This window comes from Saccopteryx leptura, chromosome 5 (genome assembly GCF_036850995.1).
Source record: "Saccopteryx leptura isolate mSacLep1 chromosome 5, mSacLep1_pri_phased_curated, whole genome shotgun sequence".
Classification (NCBI taxonomy): domain Eukaryota; kingdom Metazoa; phylum Chordata; class Mammalia; order Chiroptera; family Emballonuridae; genus Saccopteryx; species Saccopteryx leptura.
This window is the reverse complement of record NC_089507.1, coordinates 155,484,841-155,498,606: the sequence shown is the minus strand read 5'-3', so window position 1 is coordinate 155,498,606 and position 13,766 is coordinate 155,484,841. Positions and strand designations below refer to the sequence as shown.

General features: G+C 39.8%; 1 long non-coding RNA gene across 1 annotated transcript in view; it reads right to left on the bottom strand.

Moving 5' to 3' along the window:
* The window catches only part of LOC136406838 (uncharacterized), a 389,340-nt gene that overhangs the window by 334,091 nt on the left and 41,483 nt on the right, over positions 1-13,766 (bottom strand). The window lies entirely within an intron of this gene.

The window sequence follows — 13,766 nt, the reverse complement described above, 5'->3', positions numbered from 1 at the left end:
ATCTGAGAGCATGGAGTTGGAGTGAGATAGTCATTATCCCCAATATATGACCTCTGGGGGCTCAGGAAAAATATAATCTCTGTTTCATTTTCTGATGAGTTGTAATGAGATTATCTAATTCATAGAGATGTTCTGAGGTTCAAATGCAGTAAATATAGTGAAATGAATTTCATAGTTTATAATGCACAAGTGCTCAGGACACTTTAGCTCATATTATTATCAGGACATGAGTTATCAGATGTTAAGAAATACATATCTATTGAGTAAGAGACTATCTCAAATACCTTAGGGGAACAAATTGACTCATAAGACAAAAATTTTTAAAGCTATCCAATCTGCATTCAGAGTTCATATTATTGGATTTTCCACTCTATCATAATGCCTTTTGTTTTGACATGGAATGATAACAATTTTCAGGTGGTCCCATACCTTCTTAATGAATAGCCTTTCTCCTTAACCCAACCTGGCCTGACCATATCCACAGAGAGGACTTGGGCTTAGCCACAATCACTCAAGCATTAATTCCAGGAAGGCAAGAGATATCCTGTGTGAGGACACTTGGGCTTCATTTCTAACTCAATACATGTGTAGCCTTAGACAAGTCACTTAAATTCTCAACCATGAATATGGGATAGTAGAAGTTTCTGTGTCAACCCAACAACAACAAAACAGTGGAAGTTTCAGTCTACTTCACAGGGTTGTAGGAATCAAATAAGTTAAAGTTTTCAATTCCTTTGGATATATACTAAGGAGTTCAACTGATGAATTTTATAGTAAGAGTATGTTTAGTTTTATAAGAAACCATCATACTGTCTTCCAAGGTGGCTGTGCCATTTGGCATTTCCACTAGCAAAGAACAAGAGTTTAGTTGCTCCCTGTCCTCTCCACTACTTGGTGTTGTCAGTGTTACAGAAGTTGGCCATTCTTGTAGAGTCATAGTGGTATTTCATCTTTTTTATTTGCATTTTTCTGATGATATATGATGTGAAGTGTCTTTTCCTGTGCTTATCTACCACCTGTATATCTTCTTTGATGAAATGTCTGTTAAAGTCTTAATCATATTTTTAGTTGGGTTGTTTGTTTTCTTATCATTGAGTGTTAAGACTTCTTTATATATTTTGGATAATGGTCCTTTATCATATGTATTTTTTGCAAATATATTCTCCCAGTCTATGGCTTGTCTTCTCGGTTTCTTGACATCATCTTTGCAGAGCAGAAATTTTCTAATTATAATGAAGTTCAGGTGTACAGTTCTATAACACATCATCTGTGTATTGTGTTGTGTGTTCACCACCCCAAGTCAAATCTCCATCACCATTTATCTGCCCTTTACTCTCCTCTACCTCCTCCCCACCCTCCTTTCCCCCTATAACCCCACACTGTTGTCTGTGTCTATGGGTTTTTTTTCTTAATCCCTTCACCTTTTTCACCCAATTTTTATTTTACCTTCACTTATTCCTCCTTTTATGCTTTTTTTCTTTCTTTTTGTAGATCCATGTATCTTATCTACATTATTTTTCTTCTCTCTAAAGAACTTTTAGCATTTCTTGCAAAACAGGTCTACTGGTAGCAGATTTCTTCAATTCTTACTTTTGTCTGAGGAAATCTTTATCCTTCACTTTTTTTTTTTTTGGTGACAGAGACAGAGGGACAGATAGGGACAGACAGACAGGAAGGGAGAGAGATAACAAGCATCAATTCTTCATTGCAGCACCTCAGTTGTTCATTAATTGCCCTCTCATATGTGCCTTGATAGGAGGAGAGAGGCTACAGCAGACTGAGTGACCCCCTGCTCAAGCCAGCAACCTTGGGCTTGAGCTGGTGAGCCTTGCTCAAATCAGATGAGCCCACGCTCAAGCCGGCGACCTCGGGGTTTCGAACCTGGGTCCTCCACATCCCAGTCTGTCGCTCTATCTACTGCACCACTGCCTGGTCAGGCTTCATCCTTCACTTTTAAAAGATAATTTCTTGGGGTCCAAAATTCTAGGTTGGTGGTTTTTTCTTTCAACACTTTAATTATTTCACTCCACTTCCTTCTCACTTGCATGGTTGAGCAGAAGTCAGATGTAATTCTTACCTTTGTACCTGGAAAATAATATACAGGTTTTTGGTTTTTTTTGGCATATATATAGTCATATACATATATTTTTTGGTGTTCCTTTGCTTGGTGTTCTCTGAGATTCCTGGTTATGTGATTTGGTGTCTGATATTAATTGGGGGAAATTCTTAGTTTTTATTGTTTGAGATATCTTCTATTTCCCTTTCTCTTTCTTTCCTTTTTTATACTGCCATTACATGTATATTACACCCGTTGTAATTGTCCCACAGCCCTTAGATATTATTTTCTGTTATTTCAGCCTTTGTTTTCTTTGATTTTCAGAATAGAAGATTTTTGTTGATCTATTCTCTAGCTTAGAAATTATTTCCTTAGCCTGTCCAGTCTACTAATAAGTCCCTCAAAGGCATTCTTAATTTCTGATATAGTGTTTTTGGTCTCTAGTATTTTTTTTTCTTAAAATTTCCATCTTGCTGCTTATATTACCCATCTGTTTTTGTAACTTGTCTAGTTAATCCATTAGAGCCCTTAGAATATTAATCACAGAAATTTAAAATTCCCAGTCTGATAATTCCAACATTCCTGCTGTGTGTGTTTCTGATACTTGTTTTGAGTTTTCAGATTGTGTTTTTTGCCTTTTTATGACATGTAATTTCTTTCTTGACAGCCAAATATGCTGTACAAGATAAAATTAACTGCTGTAATGTGGTGATAAGATGTCATGGAGGGAAGCATGCTAAAGTCCTATAATTAGATGTCAGTCTTTCAGTGATCCTGTGCCTCTGGACTGTGAACTTTACGAGTGTTTCTCAGTTTTTTTCTGTCCTCTTAGATGAGACAGGATGGCTAGAGTGGACTGGAGCTGGGTATATCCCTTCTCCTAGGCTAGTTAGGCTCTGAGAATACCCTAGCAGGTTAGCCTCTGGTTAACTAGTTTCTCTCAAGGACAGGTTTTGTTAAGAACAGAGTGATCTGGTGTATTTCAAAGGGGTTTATTTTTTCTCCTGCCAGAAGCATGAGCAGCTTTTTCTTTGATATTTACTGTGCAAACCTGGCTTACCTCTTGGAGTGAATCTCAAAAAATTGTGGAGACCCCTTATGACTGGGTCCCCTTTGAGTTTTTAACTTTCAGAGTTGTCTACATCAATCCTCCAGCAGTTCATAAATTTTTCTTTTATCAAGTGAGAGGCAGAGAGGTGGAGAGACAGACTTCCGCACGCACCTCGACTGTGATCCGCACAGAAACCCCTGTCTGGGGCTGGTGTTCTGCCTATCTGGGGCCACTGCTCCATTGCTTGACAACTGAGCTATTTTAGCACCCAGGACCAACTTGCTCATTTGAGCCATGGCTGTGGGAGGGGGAGGGGGATGGACAGAGAAGCAGATGGTCACTGTTCCTGTGTGACCTGACTAAGAATTGAACCCTGGACTTCCACACACTGGGCCAATGCTCTACTGCTGAACCAACTGGCCAGGGCCTGGTTCATAAATTATAATTCAAGTTTTCCTACTCCAGCATTGGTTCCACTGCAGTTTCTATTCACAAGTCTCTGTTCTGTTAAGCCACGATGCCCTCTGTTTCCTGTCTGTCTTTCCAACTCTATGTCCTCCCCTCTCTTATGAATCTAAGAAGTATGGTTGATTTTTCAGTCTGTTCATCTTTTTCCTTCTAAGCTTACTACATGTGGAACCCTCTAGGCTCTATGTTGACCCTGTTAAAAAGAAGCCAGATGGCCTGGGAGTGCTTAGATTTGTTCTACTTAGAGTTTTTCTTCAATGCATGCTGGTAAACTCTCTCTTGATTCCTGATCATGCAGAAAGAGAGTGAAGGCCTAGGGGTGGAAAATGTGGCTATAGTTCCAGTGAGTGGGGCCACTTTATCTCTTGGGGAAAAGTAGCCAATACTTCACATTTTTGATGATGGTAGATGACTAGGGAAGGCTAGTTTACATCTACCATGAAGATCTCCACTTGGTCTCTGTTAATTGTGGGATGGAGAAGGTGGAAAGATTTTGTTTCTTCTATGTGGAGGATATTAGCATCTGTGGTAATAAGTGAAATCTGTCTATAATTTTCCTTGGTTGTCATGAGTTGGAATTAAGGTCAGCCTAGCCTCATAAAATGAGTTTGGGAGAATTCCTTTTTTATTATTCTCTGGAACAGTTTGTATAAGACAGAGCTTTTGTGTTCCTTGAAGATTTAGTAAAAGTTGTCTATAAAACTGTCTGAGCCTGATGGTGTTGATGTTTGGATTTGTGGGAAAGCAAGGGCATGAAAAGGTGGGGTGCTGACATGGATTTTTTTAACTCTTAATTTGATTTTTTAATGGATATTTAGTTTATCTATTTTTCTTGGATTGATATTGATAATTTACTTTTTTCCCCTGTAGAATTGTTTATTGCACCCTAGTTTTCAAATTTACTGACATAAAACTATTCCTAACATTCTGTAAAGATTGGAAAATGTCTCCACTGTACCTATAGTTATGTCTCCTTTTTTCTTGACTAGTTTTGTGATGAATTTGAGTGTTTCATTAGCGTTTTAAAGGATTTGTTGTTTTTCTCTATCTTATTCTGGATTTGTTGTTTTTCTCTATCTTATTCTGTTTTTCTATATTATTTTCTTCCTTCAGCCTTCTTTAGGTTATCTTAAGTTGCACATTTAGCTTACAGGTTTCCATTTTTTAATACATACATATAATATATATACACATAGAACATATATATGTTTCTAGCTGTATATGTCCCTATAAATGCTGCTTTAAGCACCTCCCACAAATTTTATATGTGTTTATTTCAGCCTCTGTCTTTTAAGTTGCTTTTTATTACTGGCAGCTGGGCATGTCTCTTTTTTGTAAGCTCTTCTCTTTTAAACACTTTTCCATTGGTTATATTTTATTTGGGGAAAAAGGGGTTCCACTTAGGTCAGTCTACTGTGTTACTGGAATTGAAAAATAAATATACTTGTTAGAGTTGATAATTATTTCTTTCTTTTCTTCTTACTAAGATGGGAGAGATAATGCAATAGTAATATTGAACTTTTTGAAAAATAAAAATAAAATCTGTAAATCAAAGAGTAGAAGTAAATGAATTTAAGGGATATGTATAAGTTTTCTAAATGATCCTTCTCAGTCATGAGTCAGGTTGGTGGTAGCATTAGGTTTCTTCATTTATAAACTGGGAATGAGAAAGTATTACTTCATAGTTTGAGGGTAAACTTAGAATAGTAAAGGAACACTTTTAAAAGGAGGCACAGTGTTAGGGCAGGGCATATGAAAGTTTCAGTTTCCAGGTGCTTGAAGTCTGACATGGTGGGGTGCATATGAGGGTGCTTTATAGCCCCTACAGCACTACACCCACATCAGTGACTGTTAATCTTCAGTACCTATCTTTAGGAAGAGTTATATAAATCCTGTAGGCTTTTACAGTCTAACCAAATTAGCGCAATTAAGAATATGTGCTGAGCAAATGAAATACTCACTTAGATGTTATCCAAGGGGAAATACTTGTGAATGCATCAAGGTAGAAGGAAATGAAGAGCTTGGTGTGTGAATGGCATCTGTGAAGTTTCAGTCTTCTGCCTTCTATCTAAGTATTATTTCGAGACACCAGCTTTTTTTTTTTTTTTTTTTTTTTTTTTTTTTTTTTTTTTTGTATTTTTCTGAAGCTGGAAACGGGGAGAGACAGTCAGACAGACTCCCGCATGCGCCCGACCGGGATCCACCCAGCACGCCCACCAGGGGCGAAGCTCTGCCCACCAGGGGGCGATGCTCTGCCCCTCCGGGGCGTTGCTCTGCCACAACCAGAGCCACTCTAGTGCCTGGGGCAGAGGCCAAGGAGCCATCCCCAGCGCCCGGGCCATCTTTGCTCCAATGGAGCCTTGGCTGCGGGAGGGGAAGAGAGAGACAGAGAGGAAGGAGGGGGGGGGTAAAGAAGCAAATGGGCACTTCTCCTGTGTGCCCTGGCCAGGAATTGAACCTGGGTCCCCGGCATGCCAGGCCGACGCTCTACCGCTGAGCCAACCGGCCAGGGCCTCGAGACATCAGCTTTTAAAGACTCTACTGCACCCTGCTCTGTATGTGCTTTCTGGTAACAACTCTTTTCTCTTTTTAACTATTATACCAAATCATTTTTTCCTTGAAAATAAGTAAGGTATAGATGACTTATTAAAATTATTATTGAAACCCAAAATATATACAATATACATATAATAATAAAATTTAGACTTCTTGTTTATCTTTATAAACTGAAACATTTACCATGACATGTTAAGTGTTTTAACCAAATTCTGACCACAACTACTTTTGCTTCTTGAGTTCAAAGTTCTAGTGGCACAGCATCTTAAAACTGATCTCCTCTTCTATAGTTAATCTAAGTTTTAATAGCTAAATCAGCCTCTTTTGATGACTAGAAAGCATTCTCTCTAGAGTCAGATGTAGACTTATGATTTCTGTGTATTTTGGATAATACCATTTCCAAAATAGTAATACACAGTTAATTTGTTTCCATGTAACTCAAAAAATAAATCACACATATAGAGTAAAATTAGAAATCTTTCCATTTATTCTACTCTGTTCCTATATCTGGCACAAGTTATTAAATATTTCAGATTACATTTCTCATGGTATCATAGCTTGTATTAAAGGATACACAAAGTGCATTGTGAGAATACTATCAGTCTAACTGTCCATGAGTTCATTTATTTACTAGTCAACAAGTAAGAGAAATTGATACCATCAGGTAAAATTGCCCCTAATCTATATCCTATATGAAGCCTGTTCTGGTCATGCTAGCTTACAGAGACCTCTCTTTGGAGTACCTGAACTGTCTCCGGGCACTGAGCACGCCTGCCTGTGCTTTCTCTTGTATTTGTAGGAAATTTTCATGTGATTGTGCTGTGATCCACCTAGATCTATGACAAGGAAGCTTGTAAATTTTATGCTGTTGCCTCCTTGAAAGACCCGAAATAGAAATATATTTGCAAGTGTAGACTAGCAAGGTCTCCCTACTGTCCCCGAGATTTAGACACTATCCCTGTGAGCCTGTTCTCCGCAGTCAAGGACCATGAACTGCAGTGGCCTCTCCCCAGTATTTGCAGATTCTCAGGGCCTCCAATTTCAGCCAGGGAGGTCTTGCTCCAATTACCTGCTTACACTGAATTTCATTTCTTCATACATTACCTTGTCCCTGTTGTTTTCCTTCTTTTCTCATTTTACTATGAAACTAAACAGGGGCCCCCAATCCTTTCCCCCAATAACATTTCCTACATTTTGTCACTTCTCTGCCTTCTCTAACTGCCCTATATCCAACACACTAATCAAAAGTTGCCATATTGGTGACAAAATAATGATGAACTAGATTATTTTACAGCTTGGTTGATTAGATAATTTCAGCAAAATACAAAAGTTCCCATTTCAAAAAACTCCCCTGACCATTTATGCTAACGAAGACTCCAACTTCTTCTATATTTTTCTGTCCTTTTTCTACCCTTCCCCCAACATCACAACACTCTAGCAGCTTTCCCACAACACTTTATTTTTTATTTTTTATTTTTTATTTATTCATTTTAGAGAAGAGAGAGAGAGAGAGAGAGAGAGAGAGAGAGACGGGGGGAGGAGCTGGAAGCATCAACTCCCATATGTGCCTTGACCAGGCAAGCCCAGGGTTTCGAACTGGTGACCTCAGCATTTCCAGGTCAACGCTTTATCCACTGTGCCACCATAGGTCAGGCCCACAACACTTTCCACTTTGCCGCTTTCAGCACTGTCCTACCCTAAACCTAGACCCAGTTCCTGGACTACTCATCCAAAAACACATCAACGTGCTCAGCTAAGCAATGGTGAGTTATGCTTTTTCCTCCTTTCCAACCAAGAATAAAGACCAGGGCAAAGGATGATCACCTCCATGATATAAATTATTCTACCCCTCATTCAGTAAAACAAGTTATTTTAGCCAAAGTGGGCAATGGGCGGGTAGTGGGTGTTCCTTTTGGAATACTATGTTCAGACCAAGACCATATATTTATGAGAATTCTTATTTCATTAGAGTAACACTTCCTGATCTTTGAGTAGCACTTCCTCCACACATAAGTACAAAGTGTGTGTGTGTGTGTGTGTGTGTGTGTGTGTGTGTGTGTGTATGCAGGGGTGCGCAAAAGTAGGTTTGTTGTTATAATACAAATAAACAATATAATAATTAATAAATAACTAAATTAATAAATAACAAGAATCAACTCTGTGTTCTGTGTACTCACAACTGCACACCTACTTGTGCTCACCCTGTATTCATGCTAGGAAAGCGGAACTGGAGAGGGGAGGAGGCGAAGGCTGTGCCGATCACGAGAGGTTAGGGGTTACGATAATGGCATTCAGTGATGAGTTTCCTGGCAACCAGGAAACCAGCAGCAAGGAGAAACCAGTAAACTTCATCCACAGAACAGAGGAAATCTACTCATCCCTCAAGAGCACACATTTTCTGGCCTTTCATCACAAAAATAACTTGCAATCGGCTGTGGTTATACTTTTGACAATAGTTTTATGGCAAATTTAGAGCAGTTTTTATACAGCCTGTGCTCTGTTGACCTCTCATAAAAGCCAACGGCATGGCATTAGGGCACGTCTGGATGAAAGCAATTAGGATGTGGCCAAAGTAATTGGTTTAAAAAGCCTCTGGCGACACAGAAGAAGGTGAAAACGGATTCAGAATTCGGTTCCACTGAGACGTTGCTCTCTGTTAATTGTTGTTGGGTCCTGGGACCTCATCATCTTCAACAGGACATTTGCTTGACCCTGATGTGTATCCAACTCAAATCTTATCTTACAGAATTTAAATCTTTGGGAACTAAAGTGGTTCAGCTCAAGAAGTTTGCTTGCAGAATGTGACAAGTTCTTGGTTAGATAGCTGAACTTGTAAAACCCAGTATACACACACAGTTATACACTGCTGTATGTTGTGACCCTGATGTCCTCTTGGGTTCCTGAGCAACACATGCAGACTGGAGGACACTGCAACACATACCCCAGGAGCACCTCAGCGGCGGGATCAAGCCTCGCAGCCCGGTCTGTGTGGCCTGCCGATGGAGGCGTCTTGTTTCTACATAGCTGCAGGCTGAGCTCAGGCCAGCACTGTGGGTGAGCTCGCTGTGCTGTAGGAGCCTCACAGGCCGGGGAACCCCTGGCGGGCGCGGGCTGCCTCCACGCTTACACAGCTGCGAGGCTCCTCGTGTTCCTGTGCTGGCCCATCGCATATGTGGCTTCAGAATGTTCAAACCTCAGGCCTCAAATAATCTTTTGTTCCTCTTTCCTGCTTTGTGTGTTTGACTCAGTAGCTTTATTTATTTTCATAAAATATTTCCTTTTGGTTTGTGTTTCTTGGCATGCCCCAGCTCTGGTTTTTCTAAATGCAGTCTCGCACCCCCTTGCCGTTTACAGTGCCACACCCCCAGGAGGACGGCAAGCTGTTTAGATGACTTGCACTTCCCGAGGCTCAGAAGGGGCAGGACCATGGTGCCCCCTCCTCTTCACTTGGAGGGGGACGGCTCTTGGGGAACACTGCTATGTAAGGTCTGGGCAGCTTTCTCTTGCAGTCCAAGTGATGTGCTCAAGCTAAAGAAATTCCATATTCTCATCTACCAACAAAGCTCTCTAACCATCGATATCAGCAGTACTGGTTTTCTGAAATCACAAGTTTCTTGATATCATCTGTGGGGTTCTGCAGCTAGGAAAGCCTTTTTAAAGGAAGCCAGACAGAAGACCAGATTTTCCACAACAACCCTAAGACAGCCTCAGGCTTTTTTTCTACATAGATCTACCAACTTTATTTTCCCCTGCGGAAAGACACAAAACCATTTCCCTTGAATTTTCAGCATTCTGAAGTGGCTGGTCCTGCGTGTTCCTGTGTGCACATGGCTGGGGCCTTTCCCTCAGCTGGGCTCCAGGCTGGAAGCTCTTGGCTCCCTGAGCATCCTCTTCAAAGGGGAAAATACCAGTGCCTCCTGAACCAACAATGAGACATGTTTGACTAGTGCTGATGAAATGTCTTTTATAAACACTCCCTACCTTACCCACCGCCCCTTTCCAGGACTGATTCACCACTGAAATATTTGTGTCACCCAAGTTCAAGTACATGAAACCAAACCCTTTGGTTCTCAAGTGCCATGGAAAGCCGCATGAACTCCACTAGCTAGGGAGGTAATTGAATAAGCCCAAGCTGCTGGTCTCCAGCTGGCTTGCCAGAACTATACACATGAGAGCCGGGACTGGACCTTTCTGGGTCAGATCACTAGTGCATGCTGGGAATCCAGGCTGCACAGAGACTTCCCCTCGGCCCCCTGAGTTCCTGGCCTTGCCTAGTCCGATGCAGACTTCCAGCCCGAGACCAGATAGGACTCTTCACTGCTTAATGTGTTCTCCCAGCAGTAAAGTATGAAATCCCATTGATTCAGGATCTTCTCTCCGAGCTGGGGACCTTAGCTCAAGTTTACTTTTACATTCTTATGTGGAGACAGGTGTTTTTGTTGTTTGTTTTTACATATATTTTCAGATTAAAAGACTGTAGGGAGTGTAGACTAATTAGCTCCTTGTGAAAAGAAGAAAGAAAATAATATTGAAAACCCTAGAGGCAGCCAATATGCCTATATATTGCAGAGAGTATTTTCAGCAGCAGGAGTGCTGGTATAAACAGATTCTCCCCTGCCCATGAGCGAACACTGATCCCAAACTTCTCCGTGAGCAAATTCTCCTGGGGATGATGCTATCCCAGAAGTCATGATTGATACTCCAGAGATAGAAGCAAGAGAAGTTATGGTACCTTCCCACAGAAACTTACATTTTATTTTCCCCTGAATTCTATGTTAGACATAATCATTACCTTCTCAGGACAGTCTGCAAAAATTCAATTTACCTATGACATAGCTATATTGCTTTTATTCTCACAGTACTGAATGCAACTGAAAGTGTATGTATTGGGTTATTATTCTACTGTGGGTATTAGACAATATATAAACTATTGGGTAGAAATAAGTAGAGTAACATTTTCCAAGCTAGTGTTTCCCTGAACATTGTTCTCAGAATTTTAATTAGGGTTATAGGAAACAAAACCTTGTTATGGATTAAAATTAATTTTAATGACAGCTGATGACAAGACGTTTGAATGGTGTCTTTACGTTAGAACAGCGGTTCTCAACCTGTGGGTCGCGACCTCGGCGGGGGTCGAATGACCAAAACACGGGGGTCGCCTAAAGCCATCTGAAATACATATTTTATTTAATACATTTGATTATACTGCATACCCCTCACCCAAAGTCAAATTGTCTTTTATCACCTTCTACCTGGTTTTCTTTGTGCCCTTCCCCTACCCCCACCTCCTCTCTCTCCTTCCTTGCCCCCTCCCCCCCACCTCCACCCCTGTTACCATCACATTCTTGTCCATGTCTCTGAGTCTCATTTTTATGTCCCATCTATGTTTGGATTCATATAGTTCTTAGTTTTTTCTGATTTACTTATTTCACTCCATATAATGTTATTAAGGTCCATCCATGTTATTGTAAATGATCCGATGTCATCATTTCTTATGGCTGAGTAGTATTCCATAGTATATATGTACCAAAGTTTTTTAATCCACTAGTCCTCTGACGGACACTTGGGCTGTTCCAAATCTTCGCTATTGTGAACAATGCTGCCACAAACATGGGGGTGCATTTCTCCTTTTGGAGCAGGTCTATGGTGTTCTTGGGGTGTATTCCTAAAAGTGGGATGGCTGGGTCAAAAGGCGTTTCGATTTTCAATTTTTTGAGGAATCTCCAAACTGTTTTCCACAGAGGCTGCACAAGTCTGCATTCCCACCAGCAGTGCAGGAGGGTTCCCTTTTCTCTACATCCTTGCCAGCACTTATTCTGTGTTGTTTTGTTGATGAGCGCCATTCTGACTGGTGTGAGGTGATATCTCATTGTGGTTTTAATTTGCATTTCTCTAATGATTAATGATGTTAAGCATTTTTTTCATATGCCTATTGGCCATCTGTATGTCCTCTTTGGAGAAGTGTCTATTCATTTCTTTAGCCCATTTTTTGATTGGATTGTTTGTCTTCCTGTTGTTGAGATTTACAAGTTCTTTATAAATTTTGGTTATTAACCCCTTATCAGATATATTGTCAAATATGTTCTCCCATTGTATAGTTTGTCTTTTTATTCTGTTTCTTATTGTCTTTAGCTGTGCAGAAGCTTTTTAGTTTGATATAGTCCCATTTGTTTATCCTGTCTTTTATTTCACTTCCCCATGGAGATAAATCAGCAAATATATTGCTGCAAGAGATGTCGAAGAGCTTACTGCCCATGTTTTCTTCTAAGATACTTATGGTTTCACAGCTTACATTTAAGTCTTTTATCCATTTTGAGTTTATTTTTCGGAATGGTGTAAGTTGGTGGTCTAGGTTCATTTTTTTGCAGGTAGCTGTCCAATTTTCCCAACACCATTTATTAAAGAGGCTGTCTTTACTCCATTGTATTTCCTTATCTCCTTTGTCAAATATCAGTTGCCCATAGAGCTGTGGGTTTATTTCTGGGTTCTCTGTTCTGTTCCATTGATCTATAATGCCTGTTCTTATGCCAGTACCAGGCTGTTTTGAGTACAATGGCCTTGTAGTATAACTTGATATCCGGAAGTGTGATACCTCCCACTTTATTCTTCTTTTTTAAGATTGCTGAGGCTATTCATGTTCTTTTTTGGTTCCATATAAATTTTTGGAATATGTGATCTATATCTTTGAAATATGTCATTGGTATTTTAATTGGTATTGCATTAAATTTATAGATTGCTTTGGGTAGTATAGACATTTTAATGATGTTTATTCTTCCAAACCATGAGCACAGTATGTGCTTCCACTTGTTTGTATCTTCCTTTATTTCTTTTATGAATGTTTTATAATTTTCTGAGTAAAAGTCTTTAGTCTCCTTGGTTAAATTTACTCCTAGGTACTTTATTTTTTTTTGTTGTAATAGTGAAGGGGATTGTTTCCTTAATTTCTCTTTCTGACTGTTTATTGTTGGTGTATAAAAATGCCTCTGATTTCTGAGTATTAATTTTATATCCTGCCACTTTGCTGAATTTATTTATCAGGTCCAGTAGTTTTTTGACTGAGACTTTACGATTTTCTATATACAATATCATATCATCTGCAAATAATGATAGTTTTACTTATTCTTTTCCAACATGAATGCCTTTTATTTCTTCTTCTTGTCTGATTGCTGTGGCTAGGTCTTCCAGGACTATGTTGAATAAGAGTGGTGAAATGGGGCACGCCTGCCTTGTTCCTGATCTTAAGGGATTGCTTTTAATTTTTGCCCATTGAGTATGATGTTGGCTGTGGGTTTGTCATAGATGGCTTTTTATCATGTTGAGGTATGTTCCCTGTATTCTCACTTTGCTGAGAGTTTTGATCATGAATGGGTGCTGGATTTTATCAAATGCTTTTTCTGCATCTATTGAAATTATCATGTGGTTTTTCTCCTTCCTTTTGTTTATGTGATAAATCACATTGATTGATTTGTGAATATTGTACCAGCCTTGCCTCCCCAGAACAAATCCCACTTGATCATGGTGTATGGTTTTTTCCATATATTGTTGGATCCGGTTTGCTAGTATTTTTTTTTCCTGAAGTTGGAAACGGGGAAGCAGTAAGACAGACTCCCAGATGCACCTGACCGGGATCCACTT